This window comes from Hypanus sabinus, chromosome 7 (assembly GCF_030144855.1).
Source record: "Hypanus sabinus isolate sHypSab1 chromosome 7, sHypSab1.hap1, whole genome shotgun sequence".
NCBI classification, from domain to species: Eukaryota; Metazoa; Chordata; class Chondrichthyes; order Myliobatiformes; family Dasyatidae; genus Hypanus; species Hypanus sabinus.
In genome coordinates, this window is record NC_082712.1 from 138,010,631 (window position 1) to 138,023,749 (window position 13,119).

Below are 13,119 nucleotides of genomic sequence, written 5' to 3' on the forward strand. Positions count from 1 at the left end.
GAAGCATTTCTAACATTTTTGGCTTGAAAATGTTTTGTGCTTTGAGGTAAACCTGTAAGTTAACACTCTTTTCCCCTAGTGGTATCTGGAACGATCCAAAGTGAGAAAGATCAGTTCTTCTGGTCATAGTGGTATTGTTAATTTAGTTGAGTCATTTGAAATAACATTTCTATTCAACTCCCAAATGGATCATCAAAACATACAGTATGTCCATTATCATTCAGCTGTTTAGCCAGTTCTCATTTCCTTGTTCAGCCCAGAGTCATACAGTTTGTGGTCTCCATGTGTTCTTCAGCATCTTTCCACCTCCACAATCTTTTTAGGTGGCAAATTCCAGAGTCGCCTACTCTGTGGTTGTAAACCGTGAGTTAACTATCCTACTAAGATCAGTAACTTGGAAGCATAGATCTTTCTGCCAAGGGAAAAAAAAAAGATAAATTTCATTTAGCCTGAATAGGTTTTGATTTTACACATCTAATTTAAATTTTCTCCATAGTTTATTTTATTCCAAAGAGACCTCTCTAACTGAGCCGTTGCTGTAATACTCCAGTCCCAGTAACATTCTTGCAAATTTCAATTGTTATTCTGTTAGTCCTGTCATGGGGTGATCAGAGCTCTACAGGCTGTGATCTAACATTTTGTTCAAGTCTGGCTCAGTCCTGGATGCTTTTAGAATCTAAGTATCCTTTATTTCATCATAAGCATCTCAACCATCATTTTTTGTTTGGCCACCTTGAGGAATATGTAGATATATAATCCAAGATCAATAACCTATACTTAATATCCTACCACTTTTATTATTGTGTTCATTATTTTACTGTAATTCAATATAATATGAGGTAGCTTATATTCATTGATTATATGTCCATAAAGTGACGTTTGGCTCAGGAGTGTCTATAAATAAGGTGACGCTGACAGAAAATGATATTGTGATGGTTAGTGGGTTATTGTGTGAGAGGTGTTGATCGGCCTTGCTGCTTGGGGAAAGTTACTGTTTTTGAGTCTGGTGATCTTGGTACAGATGCTACGTAGCCTCCTCCCTGATGGGATAGGGCAGACAGTCCACGAGCAAGTTGGCCTGGATCCATCATGAGGTTGCTGACCTCTTTCTGGCCCCTTTCTATATATAGCACGGTGGGCTGGTGCCAGTGATGCATTTTAAAACCTTCCTGTCTGCAGCACTGTAGTTTCCATAGTATGCAGTGATGCAGCGTGTTAGGATGCTCTCTACTGCACATCTGCTGAATGACGTGAGTTCTGGAGTGCATAGTCCAGCTCTGTTCAGCCTCCTCAGAATCAAACAACAATGCATACTGCAGTTTCTCAAAACAGTTTCCGATTTCCCTATTTAAGATCATTTGTGCCAATGTCAGAATTTTGGGAAGTACCTGTAGTAATGGTGGACACCTTTAATTTTAATGCTAACTTCATAGCAATATCAGGCTAGCTGTGTTGCATCTTAAAACTATTTCTTGTCTCTTTGTAATTTGGCAATTTTCATGAGCTCAAATAGAAGTTGCCTACTCTCCTCCTCAAGATTTTGCTAGGTATTCAGCAAATAAGCAGTAACTGGCAGTGGGTGTGGGCAATACTGCTAAGAAAGGTCAGAAAGAATAGAACTTTTTGTGTTTGCATTTTCTTTTATTATTTGGATTGCCCACGCAGTATTGAATTGAGCATGATGTTTATGTCAACAGTAAGCATCACTTGAGCATGAAAAGAATGCCCAGTTAATGAAAATACATACTTGTGATAACATAATGTGTTATAATTGTTGGTCTGACCCCTCATCCCTCTCGATGCCACTGCAGCATTGCTTGTAATTTGCCTTCAAGTACAAATAACGATTTAAATACGTTTGTACTTTCAGAAATTGAGCTCAGATACTGCACTGGGCGAAGCTTGGATTTATTAAATGTATACCTCAGCGTTTCTTTTTATTTAAGAAACAAGTGTCAGTCTTATTTTTGTCATTTAGTTTAAGATTAATAATCTTGGTAGCTATATCAAAACATTTTCTTTTCAGTCAAACACCTGGTCTGTGTAATTTGGGGGTAAAGTCGGACTTTTTCTCATGTGAAACTGAATGGTTGGTGTGTGCCTGGGAAGGAGGTGGTCACTTTTTCAAAGTACACATTTGAACGCATGTCATCTACTTGCTGCATTCGTGGGTTCTTTGGGTCCCACTGATTTTTACCATTGTGTTAGACCCTATTGCAAGTAAAGATGTGGCATGAGAAAGTCAGGCAATTTGGGGTTATAAGTTCCAGTTAAACTGATTTATCTCATCTTGGCAAATCCATCCCACTATCCCCATTCCCTATTCCTCTCCTTTTCCACAAGCATGCACATGACTGATGTGTTTTAAGGCTTATAGGGTGTGGTTGCGAAGTGCAGTGTAACTAGTTTTTAAAGCAGTGAGTCAAAGCAGAGCTCTTTGTTCACAGTGTTACAAGGCAGGTTATGCTGCTTTTAGCTGTCACCTGTTTCTCAACCATGACTTTGTTGCTGTATTCTGCAGGGAATTTTTGCAATGCTGCAATCAAGTTCAGCTGGAGAGCGTGTGTTCAGATAACCAGTCAGTAGGGAAGCATTGCACACAGTGTTGATATCAATGGAGAGGGATGGCTGTGAGGGACATGGTTCAGTTGTAGTTGTGTTCAAATTGCTTAAAATCAATTGGTTAACTTAGTTTGTAAAGCACTTGGAAAATAAGAAACAGTTACTGCTTCAGGTTGAAGGTTCTTCATCAGAATTGGATCTAAAACATTAACTATGTACTTTAATGTGCAGAGTGTTTCCTGCATTTCTTTTATTTCTGATTTCCAGCACTTTTTAAAAAAGTGACACCACTTAAGAATGCAGCTGTGTCTTAAGTCTGAACTGTCCTAGCTGAATGGAATGGGTGATCACCTTTTATGATGGAAATAAATTTTCCAGCTTATCTTATATAATTGTAGTTGATGTACTTAGTGCTGTAACGCGAACCCTCTGTATTATTCGCACAGTGAGTCCAATCTTTTTCAAATCATTACCGGCAAGAAAATATTAAGACCTTATTCAACCTGACTAGTTTATTATTCCACTTCCTGTTTGTCTTTTAAGAACCAGCTGCCATAGTGGAAAGGATGATGGTGGATCTGTTGTCTTTGTGCCTACTTTGTTCTGTTTGAAGGATATATTGTAACATTTATAATGCAGGTTGGAGTAAGAAATCTTGCTAACATAACTGTAAATTGGCCTTGAATTTCATTGGTAGTTTTTTCCTTGTACATCTGATAGGAAGGTTATGCTGCCTGGATGGCTTATTCTGATAAACTTAAGGAAGCTGTGAAGTGTTCTCTCTATTACCTGCGGGGCCTCTGTTGTTTGAAGGGTGAGTAGAATGGATATTAAATTCAATGTTTTTATGTGAGCTGAGCCATAAATTCTGCTTAGCACTTTAACATTTGGAAGCAAGAAAATGAGCCCTTTAAAACTGTAATGGGCGTTATGACCTTTCATTAATGTCATTTGTGTAACATTTTGTGCCATTGCAGTATTGCTTATTTTCTACAATCCTTGCATTCTAGATTATTCAAACTACATGGCTCCAGATTGTTTTTCATGAAGCATTAGGAGACGAGCACAATCACCAACTTTCTCTGTTAAGACCATGTGATGTAAAATGCAGAATTTACTGTTGTACTCTCCGTTTGTCAGTGGTTAACACTGCACTGCAGAAATCACATACACTAATACAAAGCTTCTTGGAAGATTAAGTGCGTAAATGCTGTACCTTAAGTGAAAATTATAGCACTGCTGTCCTTTTGTATCTGAAGAGATAAGCTATGATCAAGTATTTGCTTACTACAAAGACATAACTGTCAATACATTGATCTAAGATTGAATATCTTAAAGTATTCACGCGCTCCTTTCCAGCAATAGAATCGCAAATTAGGTGGGAGGCAATCGTGCATAATCAAGAATTGACACAATGCATAGACTGTGTGCCATGATGCTGACATTTTAAATTTAGCTTGAGTTTGGCATTGGGATGAATTCTGGACTTACCTTGTGCAGATTTAGTTTGTTTTATTTAGAAGTGATTAAACTGAGCCCTTTCTATGCCATATTTTGGGGTATTGAGATAGTAAATCTGTAAGAGAAGTGGAAAACAAAGCACAGGGATCTGAATAGCAAAAGAAAAATTGTAACTTAAGAATAACCATTTTACTCCTTGTATATTTTTCCCAATGTGGCTTGGTGCTGGATGAAGGTGACAAACATAGAAAATAGGTGCAGGAGTAGGCCATTCAGCCCTTCGACCTTAGCTGGCCATCCATATTTGGTAATTAGGCTAACAAGCTAATGAAGAAAGAAGGCTGTTGTATTTTTCAAGTGTACCTGATTTTGCATTGAAATAACAGCAAGATAGTACATGCTTTTTGAAGTAAATATGATACTTATTGCTTCTGCACATGTGCGTTTAGAAATGTGATTTCATTTATTGAGCCGCACCACACGGTTGATGAACCAATAGCTTCCCGGTTGACCTTACAAAGATTTTGGTGCTTGCTTTGAAATTGGTGTACTCCACATATGACACATTAGCCATGTTAGAAAATGTTAGCGCTACTGGATATAAGTGCATTTTAAACAGCCAAGTTTTTTTCCCCCTGCTTGGTACAAAGGGGATACAGACCTTAGTCTTTGTATCCAATTTCCCCTCAAAATCCATCACTAAGCTCTAAGACCTGGGCATTGGTACCTTCCTGTACAGCTGGATCCTCAATTTCCCCTCTGGCAGACCTCAGTTTATACGTTTCCTCCTCACTCCACCAGCTGTGTGTTTAGCCCCCTGCTCCACTCACTTTATACTTATCATTTGTGTGGCTAAGTGCAGCTCCAATTTCATATTTAAGTTTGCTGGTGATACCACCATTGCTGGCTGAATCAAAGGCGGTGAAGAATTGGCGTATAGGAGGGAGAATGAAAATCTGGTTCAGTGGTGCCACAATAAAAACCTTTCTCTCAACATCAGCAAGACCAAAGAGTTGATAATTGACTACAGGTGGAAGAAGATGAAGGTCCCTGAAGCAGTTCCTCATTGGGGAATGGATGTGCAGAGGGTCAGTAGCTTTAAACATTGTGGCATTAACATTGTAGACTAGAAGATCTGTCCTGGGGGCAGCACGTAAGTGTCTTCACGAAGAAAGCACAACAATACTTTCTTAGATGTTTGTGTGCATTCAGTTTGTCCCCAGAAACTTTGGCAATAGATGCACAGTGGAGAGTATCCTAACTGGTTACATCATGGCTTGATATGGAAACACCAATACCCTGGAATAGAAAAGGCTACAGGAAGTAATGGATACTGCTTAACCCGAGGGAAAACGCACCCCACATTGAGCACTTCTGCAAAGAGCACTGTCACAAGAGAGGAGAATCCATTATCAAGGATCTTCACCACCCAGGCCATTCTCTCTTCTCACTGCTATTATGGGGTAGAAGATGCAGAAGCATTGCTCATACACCACCAGGTTTTGGAACAGTTACTACCCTACCATCAACAGGCTCCTGAACAGGCATGGATAACTTTGATCACCACGGCTCTGAACTGATTCTATGACCTTCATGCTCATTTTCAAGGACTCTGTACAACTCTTGTTCTCAGTATTATTTTTTTTCCTTTATTTGCACAGTTTGTCTTTTACACATTGGTTATTTTCAGCATTTGTCCATTTCTTTATAGTTTTTATGAAATTCTGTAATATTTTCCTGTAAATGCCGACAAAAATGAATCTCAAAGTAATTTATTGTAACAAATTCTATGTATTCTAGTTAATTAGGTCATCTGTTAATTGGAGCAGCTGCATATTTGGGGCAGCCCTTAAGAACAAAAACTAATCGAGAAAATAGCTGGGATTCCTCTCATTTATTTGGGACACCCGTTGTACATTGTTTTGTGCTCAATGTACAATTTAAAAAAAATACACAAGTCTAATAACCAGATTTTAATTGGACTAAGGTTCTGTTGAGCAACTTTGTGTCTAGACTGTTACAAATGAGTGTGTGGAAGGTGAGGTGGTTTTGAGTAAGCATAATTGCTGCTGTTGTATCTGTCATGCATCCTTTCTCAGTTCCACAAGTTTGGAGTAAGTTGACACAAGGTAGGCCTGTTGTCTAAATACTTAGACTGAGAGAATTGCCTCAAGTGACAAATCAACATATGCTTTGTCCAACTAATAGATTAATGAAAAAAGGCAACACAAGTGAGGAGACTTGGTGCTTTTATTATACAAAGCTAAAGGCCAGGAAAACAAATTAAGCTGAAAGCTTGTCTTGCTGGTGTGAATCGATCGTAATTGTGGTTAAAGAAGCTGAGGATGAGCCACTCAAAGCCTCAGATTTCAATCTACTTGGGAAAGATGGGTAAAATGACAAAGGGAGAGGGGTACGTTTCCTGAAATGGCCTTGGATATTTCTTGGGATACAACACTTGTTACATTTGGAGCAGATGGTTGTGACACAAATGCAAATTCTATAGAAGTTGGACATTTTAGTTGCTTGTTACTAGAAATATTGAAGTTGGTCAGCATTTGTGGAATGAGTAATGGTTAGTATTTCAAGTCATGTTCTTACACTGGCAATCTTGAGTTGTCTTGACTAAAATTAAGATGCCAGTGGTCCAAGTTGCAGATGAGTATATTCAGCCCAGACCAAAGCAAAGTGATAAATAGTGTAGTCAAATTGGCAGAAGTGAGTTAAATTAGATGTTTTTTTCACAGTAATGAAAAATATTATTCACTTTGCATGAATAATTATACAGGTTTTCTGATTCCAATTAAACTGGTGAGCAAACTCCTACCCTCCAGAAATTCTGATTTTTAAAAAATATATCTTTTAATGACATTGGTTTTGTAACTAGCTAGAAGATTACTGCTATGGTGCAATATTTCATTGCTCTTAAACATCTCAAAGCCTGTTTGAGAAGGATTGGATTATTCTGTAAATGAAAATAAATAATAAAGGGCATTGAAATTTGTAGCCATAAACATCCTTCACTGAAGTGGTTCAGCTGAAAAGTATTTTCTGCCTTGCCTCGTAAAGCTAGTTGAGTGGAACTTATGAAGCCATTGAATTATCCTCTGCTTTCTGAAGAACTACTCTCAAATGTAGGGTTGGTAGATATTTTTTTAATTGAAGAATGGCATTGTGTAATCAAGAATGGGCAAAATGTCATCCTTCTGATTGATGACTGCAGCAAATAATTGATTAAAACTGAGTGAATGTGGATGACCATCATGCAATACATTTGCTTTCAATTTCGTGTGCACTCAAACTCTGTTCATGCTGCAAAAGTTAAGTGTTAATACTGCTCTGGTATAAGCCATTGATTGTTAACAAAATTAATTGGCAGTTTTTTGTGGATGAGAATCCTCTCTAGTGATTCAGTTCTTTGTCAGGTGCTCAACAGTAGTGGGGGGAAAAGCTAACTTGTAGTTAGTTTCTGTTTGTTTCAAACTTTCTCAGTTATCTCTTTGAATTGGGTTGTTTGCACTTCAGTAGAAGTGAAGTGACAGCAGGATATATCTTGAGAAAATGTTATTTTGGGTCTTCAGAATCAGGTTTAATATCTCTAGCGTTTGTCATGAAATTTGTTAACTTGCCATTGTTTAGACTTGTCTGCATACCTTAACTTAAAATTGTACCGTTATAGCATAATTTTGGTAGTTAGGAAGGCAAATACAATGTTTGCATTCATTTCAAGAGGACTGGAGTATAAGAGCAAGAATGTAATGCTGAGGCTTTATGTGGCATTGGTCAGACTGCACTTGGAGTATTGTGAGCAAATTTGGGACCCATGTATAAGAAAGGATGTGCTGTCAGCATTAGAGATTATCCAGAGGAAGTTAACGAAAATGATCCCGGTAATGAAAGGGTTAAAACATGAGGTGTGTTTGGTAGTTCTGGGCCTGTACTAATTGGAGGTTAGAAGAGTGAAATGAGGCGGGATATGGGGTTAGGAACTGGCAGAAGATGATGACACATCACAGTGGCAGTGAAGACACAGTTGTCTTTCCCCACAATGAACAAAGTCATGTGCAGGCATTCTCCATTAAGGAATAACCCGTTAGGTGAACACCATACTCGACTTGAGTGAAGACACAGTTGTCTTTCCCCACAATGAACAAAGTCACGTGCAGGCATTCTCCATTAAGGAATAACCCGTTAGGTGAACACCATACTCGACTTGAGTGATCATGCTATTACTGTTCAGGTGAAATGAGACTGGGGGAGTTCTATGAATGGCAGTAACTGAAATGTGCTTCTTTAGCCAACTGAGTTGGAATACTGAGAAGTTTAGGACAGATGAGGGTATATTACTAAGCAAATGTGATTTCATTTGGCTTGTAGTAAGAAATAGAAGGACTGAAATGAGAGACAGAGTGATTTTATTTTTCCCCATCCGTTTGCAAAAGATTAATTGTAATGACAAAAACAATCATGTTAGAGCACATTTCAATTCTTAATTACTGGATCTGTCTCATTGGCTTTACTAGTCATCTGTTGTACATCAGTGACTAAGGTAATTAATATTAAGAATTATTTTTGTGCAAACAAATTGTAGAGCAGTGTTAAATGGCTACCAATTTGTGACAAAATTTCACATTAGCATTGAGTATCTTTTTCTAATCTGTGCACCCATGTTTGAAAATATGTACATTATTTTATCCTGTTTTGAGCGCTGAAACGTCTTTTGCATAATCTCATGAGACAGTGTATTTCTTTATTGCATCCTCTGCTTTCTGCCTTGTAAGCCTTTTCATTCTTGCATTGTCAGCACCGAATTTTATTGCTTCACTTTAGGGTGGGTGCCAGGTAAGAATGACGTAATTGTTATTGTTGGTAGAAATGTTATCAATGCATTTAATTTAAAAATACCAAAAATATGAAAAATTATGAAAATATGGAGTAAAACTAAGCAAATTCTTTATAAATCCTGATAGTTTGGATTTTGGCTCCCTTGGTTCTGACTTCTAACTTCTTTGAACTTTCAGGGGTCTGATTTCCTGTGCTGAGTTCATGTAATATTTTCAGATCTCTGGAAGCCAGAGGATTGGTCATGAAACATATCAACTCTGGCCTGAAGAGTGACTTCAATGAGCTCCAATTTGCTTGCCATCGCACCAGGTCAATAATAGATGCCATCTTCTTTGGTTCTTCACTCAGCCCTGCAACATTGGACACTGAAGATGCTTACAACAGGATGCTCCTCATTGACTACAGCCAGCTCTGCATTCAAAACTATCATCTCCTCAAAACTAATCAATAAGCTCCAAGAACTAGACCTTATTACCTCCTTGTGCGACTGGATCTTCGATTTTTTTTTTTCCTCACTTACAGACCCCAGGCAGTCAGGATTTGGAAAAGCATCTTCCTCACAATCACCATCAGCAAAGGTGCACCACAAGGCTGTGTGCTCTGCCCCCTGCTCTACTTGCTTTATACTTATGACCGTGAGGCTATTAGAGCTCCAACACTATGGTCAGCTTTCTTGACAATGCCACTGTTTGCTGAATCAAAGGTGGTGACGAGTCACCATTCTGCATGGAGATTGATAATTTGGCTGAGTTGTGCCACAAAAGCAACTTCAACTCAACGTCAGTAAAACCAAAGAGCTGATTGACCAGTGGAGGAGCAAAACCAGTGGTCCATGAGCCAGTCTTCATCGGGGATCAGAGATGGAGAGTGTCATTAACTTTAAATTCCTCTGTTGTCATGTCAGAGGATTTCTTGTGTGTACAGCAAGTAAGGGCCTTTATAAAGAAGGCACAGCAGTGTCTCTACTTAGAAGTTTGTGCAGATTTTAAATGTCATCTAACACTTCCCCAAACTGCCATAGATGCATAGCGGAAACTATACTGAGAGGTTGCATTATGATTGGATATAGAAACACCAACGCCCTTGAATGAAAAAGCCAAGTAAAAGTAGTGGATACAGCCCAGTCCATCACAGGTAAAGCTTTCCCCAGCACTGAGCACATTTGCAAGGAGTGCATTTGCAGGAAAACAGCATCCATCATCAAGGACCCCACCATCCAGGTGATGCTTTCTTCTCTCTGCTGCCATTGGGAGGGAGGTGTAGAAGTTTTAGCACCCACACCACCAGGTTGTTGCCTCTCAACCGTCCGACTCCTGAACCAGAGTGGATAACTTCTTTCGCCTCAATAGTGAACTAATTCACAACCTATGGACTTACTTTCAGTGACTCTACAACTTGCCCTTAATATTATTTATTTATTTATACTTTATTTTCTTTGCCCAATTTCTCATCTTTTGCACATTAGTTGTTTGTCTTCAAACCTGTTGTGACATCCTTTATGATCCTCTGTCAGTGCGATATATGATTCCTCATGTTTCTTGATAATAGAAATCTATCCATTTTCTTATCTATATTGAGTGTATGTTTGTAGAAATTTGCTTGAATCTTGGGTGACGTATGAAATCTCCACAAACTCCTAATGAAATATAGCCTCTGGTGTGCCTTCAAAAACTTGGGGCCCAGGGTGTACCTTCATAGATGTTTAGTTCAGGAGCTTGAAGCTGCTCATCCCTTTCAGTGCTAGCCCTCAACGACTGGTGTACTCCTGACTTCCTCTTCTTGAAGGCCATAATGAATTCCCTAGTCTTACTGATGTTGAATGCAACACCCAGTTAATTAATGGATCAATATCACTCCTGTATGCCTTCTTGTCGCTATCTGAGATTGTTCCAACAGTAGTTGTGTCAATGGTGTATTTATAGATGGCATATGAGTCATACCTAGCCACACAGTCATGGGAGTAGAGGAGTGGGGTAAGTGTACTTGCTTGAGTTGTGCCTTGAGGTTTGTTGATTGTCAGGTGAAGAAATATCAGTGCCAAATACCTTGTCCTGTACCCTGAGGACGTGGATGTGGTTCTGGTCGCACCAGCCATCCCTATATCTGGTCTGTTAAATCTGTTTGGAACTTCAATGGGTTCACTCTGATTTTCCTAAACATCAGTGGATCAGGGCCAGTTGACCCAACCTCTTCTTGGAGGACAGGTCTGCAGTTCCGGGAGTTGGGCAGCTGAACTTTCTCTTGTTCTCTCTGTCAAATATCTCCTTTCTTTGCCGAGCAGAGAAATAATTCTTAAAAGTGACCAAAGCACAGATACCAGAGTTGGTTGAAATAACTAATTTTAAAACTAGGTTGTTATTAGGATTTCTACCTGTGTACATGTAAATTAATTTCATTAAGCATGTGAGGGAAAATGTATCAAATATAATTTCTCCCTTTGTGGTACTGCTACGTATTCGATTTTTAAATGGTCAAGAATGAAGAAAGCAATTAATTTCCATTCCATATTTTAAAAATCAAAATCCTCAAATTATTACCCAATTCCTAGTCCGCAATGTTGAAAGACCACACTGATTTGGGTCTTGTTGATATTTGCAGGATTTTCATTGCTTCTAGCAGAATTGCTGGCTTGATTGTTTTGTAGATTGTCACTGTTCTTCTCAGTGGCAGTGTTAAATGTCAGACAGTCAAAATTAAAATCAGGCAATTGAAAGAAATATTTTATTGTAAGTTGAAACACATAATGGAGCAGTTTGTGCCTTATTTTCTCACGTGAGAACAGGCCGTGCTGATGAACCAACTTTTTTTTCTGTCCATTTGAAAATGTGTAAGCACATGTACAAGTCACTTAGTGTTTTCTTTCTTGTAATCAAAGAGAAGTGCGGGAGCAAAGTGTATTTTTCTCATGGAAAAGGCAAGTATTGATTAAATGATGCTAAGCTTGGCATTCTAAAGATTACAGAATAAAGGAGTCAAGAAGAACATAATAATTAATACTTTATGGAATCCCAGGAAAAGAATGTTAGAAGTGAAAACAGTAATTGATTTTTTGACAGCTGTGCTATGGGAAGTATAACACAATATTAGGCTTTTATTTGACTTGGAGGAAACAGTAAAACTTGGGGGTCATTTAGTGGATTGCTTTTGTTATGAACCCCGTAACTGGGTCACTTACCAGCAAAGATAGAGAGGTCCGTTGAAGTCTGATGATACTATTTTTAACAGTATTTATTAGTAAAAATACACAAAAATAATATCAATGCAAATATACAGATAATATACGTTGTCAATACTAAATCTAAAAGTGCGGGTATAATAATAATCAATAAGAAATGAGCTCTATCGTTGTCTAGGGGATAATGTATTGTCCGATGGAAATATAAAGTTCACTCAGTTCATGCAGGCTGTAGCCTTTGGGGACCGCTGGGTTGCAATGGTTGGAGAGAGAGAGAGAGAGAGAGAGAGAGAAATTTGGGAGAAAAACTTGCCGATTTTCCTTTTATGATTTCGATCCGTCAGGTGTCTCTTTTGTCATGGTCGTTCAATTGTGACCTCCCCTTTAGCTAAACCATTCTTCTGTGATGAGCTTGCCACCCTGGCAAGAGAGGATGCATGCGAGCCCTCACCGGCTGTCGCTATTAAACGCTGTCACGGGATTTCTAGCGTTTCTCCTGGTGCGTCTAAAGGGGTTGTTCCCCAGACCCTCTTTTATCCTTACTCACGGGGTCTCAGATGTCAATCAGGTTGGGATGATGCAATCCCTCACCCAGCCCACTCTGGTCATCCCCTGAGGGGCTTCAATGAATAGTACAGTACTCAATACACAATTCCGTCTCCAAGAGATAATAGCTGTTATCAGTGGTTTTGTTTCGCTGAGGCCAGAACACATTCCAAACCTTGTGGATTCTGCGTGTCTCTCTCTCATTTCCTGGGTCCCAGACCCGATTTAATAGCAATCTTGCGATTCTCAAAAAGGAAGGGGGAACTTTGTACCCTTCGGCCCCTCAGAGTTGCTGCACATACATAACACTTTAAAGACACGAGAATAATTTGGACTCTCAGGAAAGTGAATGCTTTTTTTAAAAAAAAAAGGTTGATTCAGAGTTTAATATCTGTACTTGAATGTACTTTTTTGTTTATACCTGAAACCTGAGCTTTGAAAACTTGCCTGCCAGGATACAGGGTAGGCATAAAATGGTTGTCCAAGACTTGACAAGAGATGTGGGACAAGTGGGTGTGAAGAAAATTAAA

The 13,119-nt window shown here is 38.8% G+C and overlaps 1 protein-coding gene across 8 annotated transcripts in view; it reads left to right on the forward strand.

The window, feature by feature from the left end:
• plekha7b (pleckstrin homology domain containing, family A member 7b) overlaps positions 1 to 13,119 on the forward strand; it is a 422,578-nt gene that overhangs the window by 182,593 nt on the left and 226,866 nt on the right. Inside the window, exon 1 of one of the 8 annotated variants that reach the window (XM_059975745.1) lies at positions 3,327 to 3,376. The exons of the other annotated variants lie outside the window; for them this stretch is intronic. The gene's annotated coding sequence lies outside the window, so the exon portion shown is untranslated. Of the gene's footprint in view, positions 1 to 3,326; positions 3,377 to 13,119 lie in introns of those variants that run through there. 8 annotated transcript variants of the gene reach the window in all.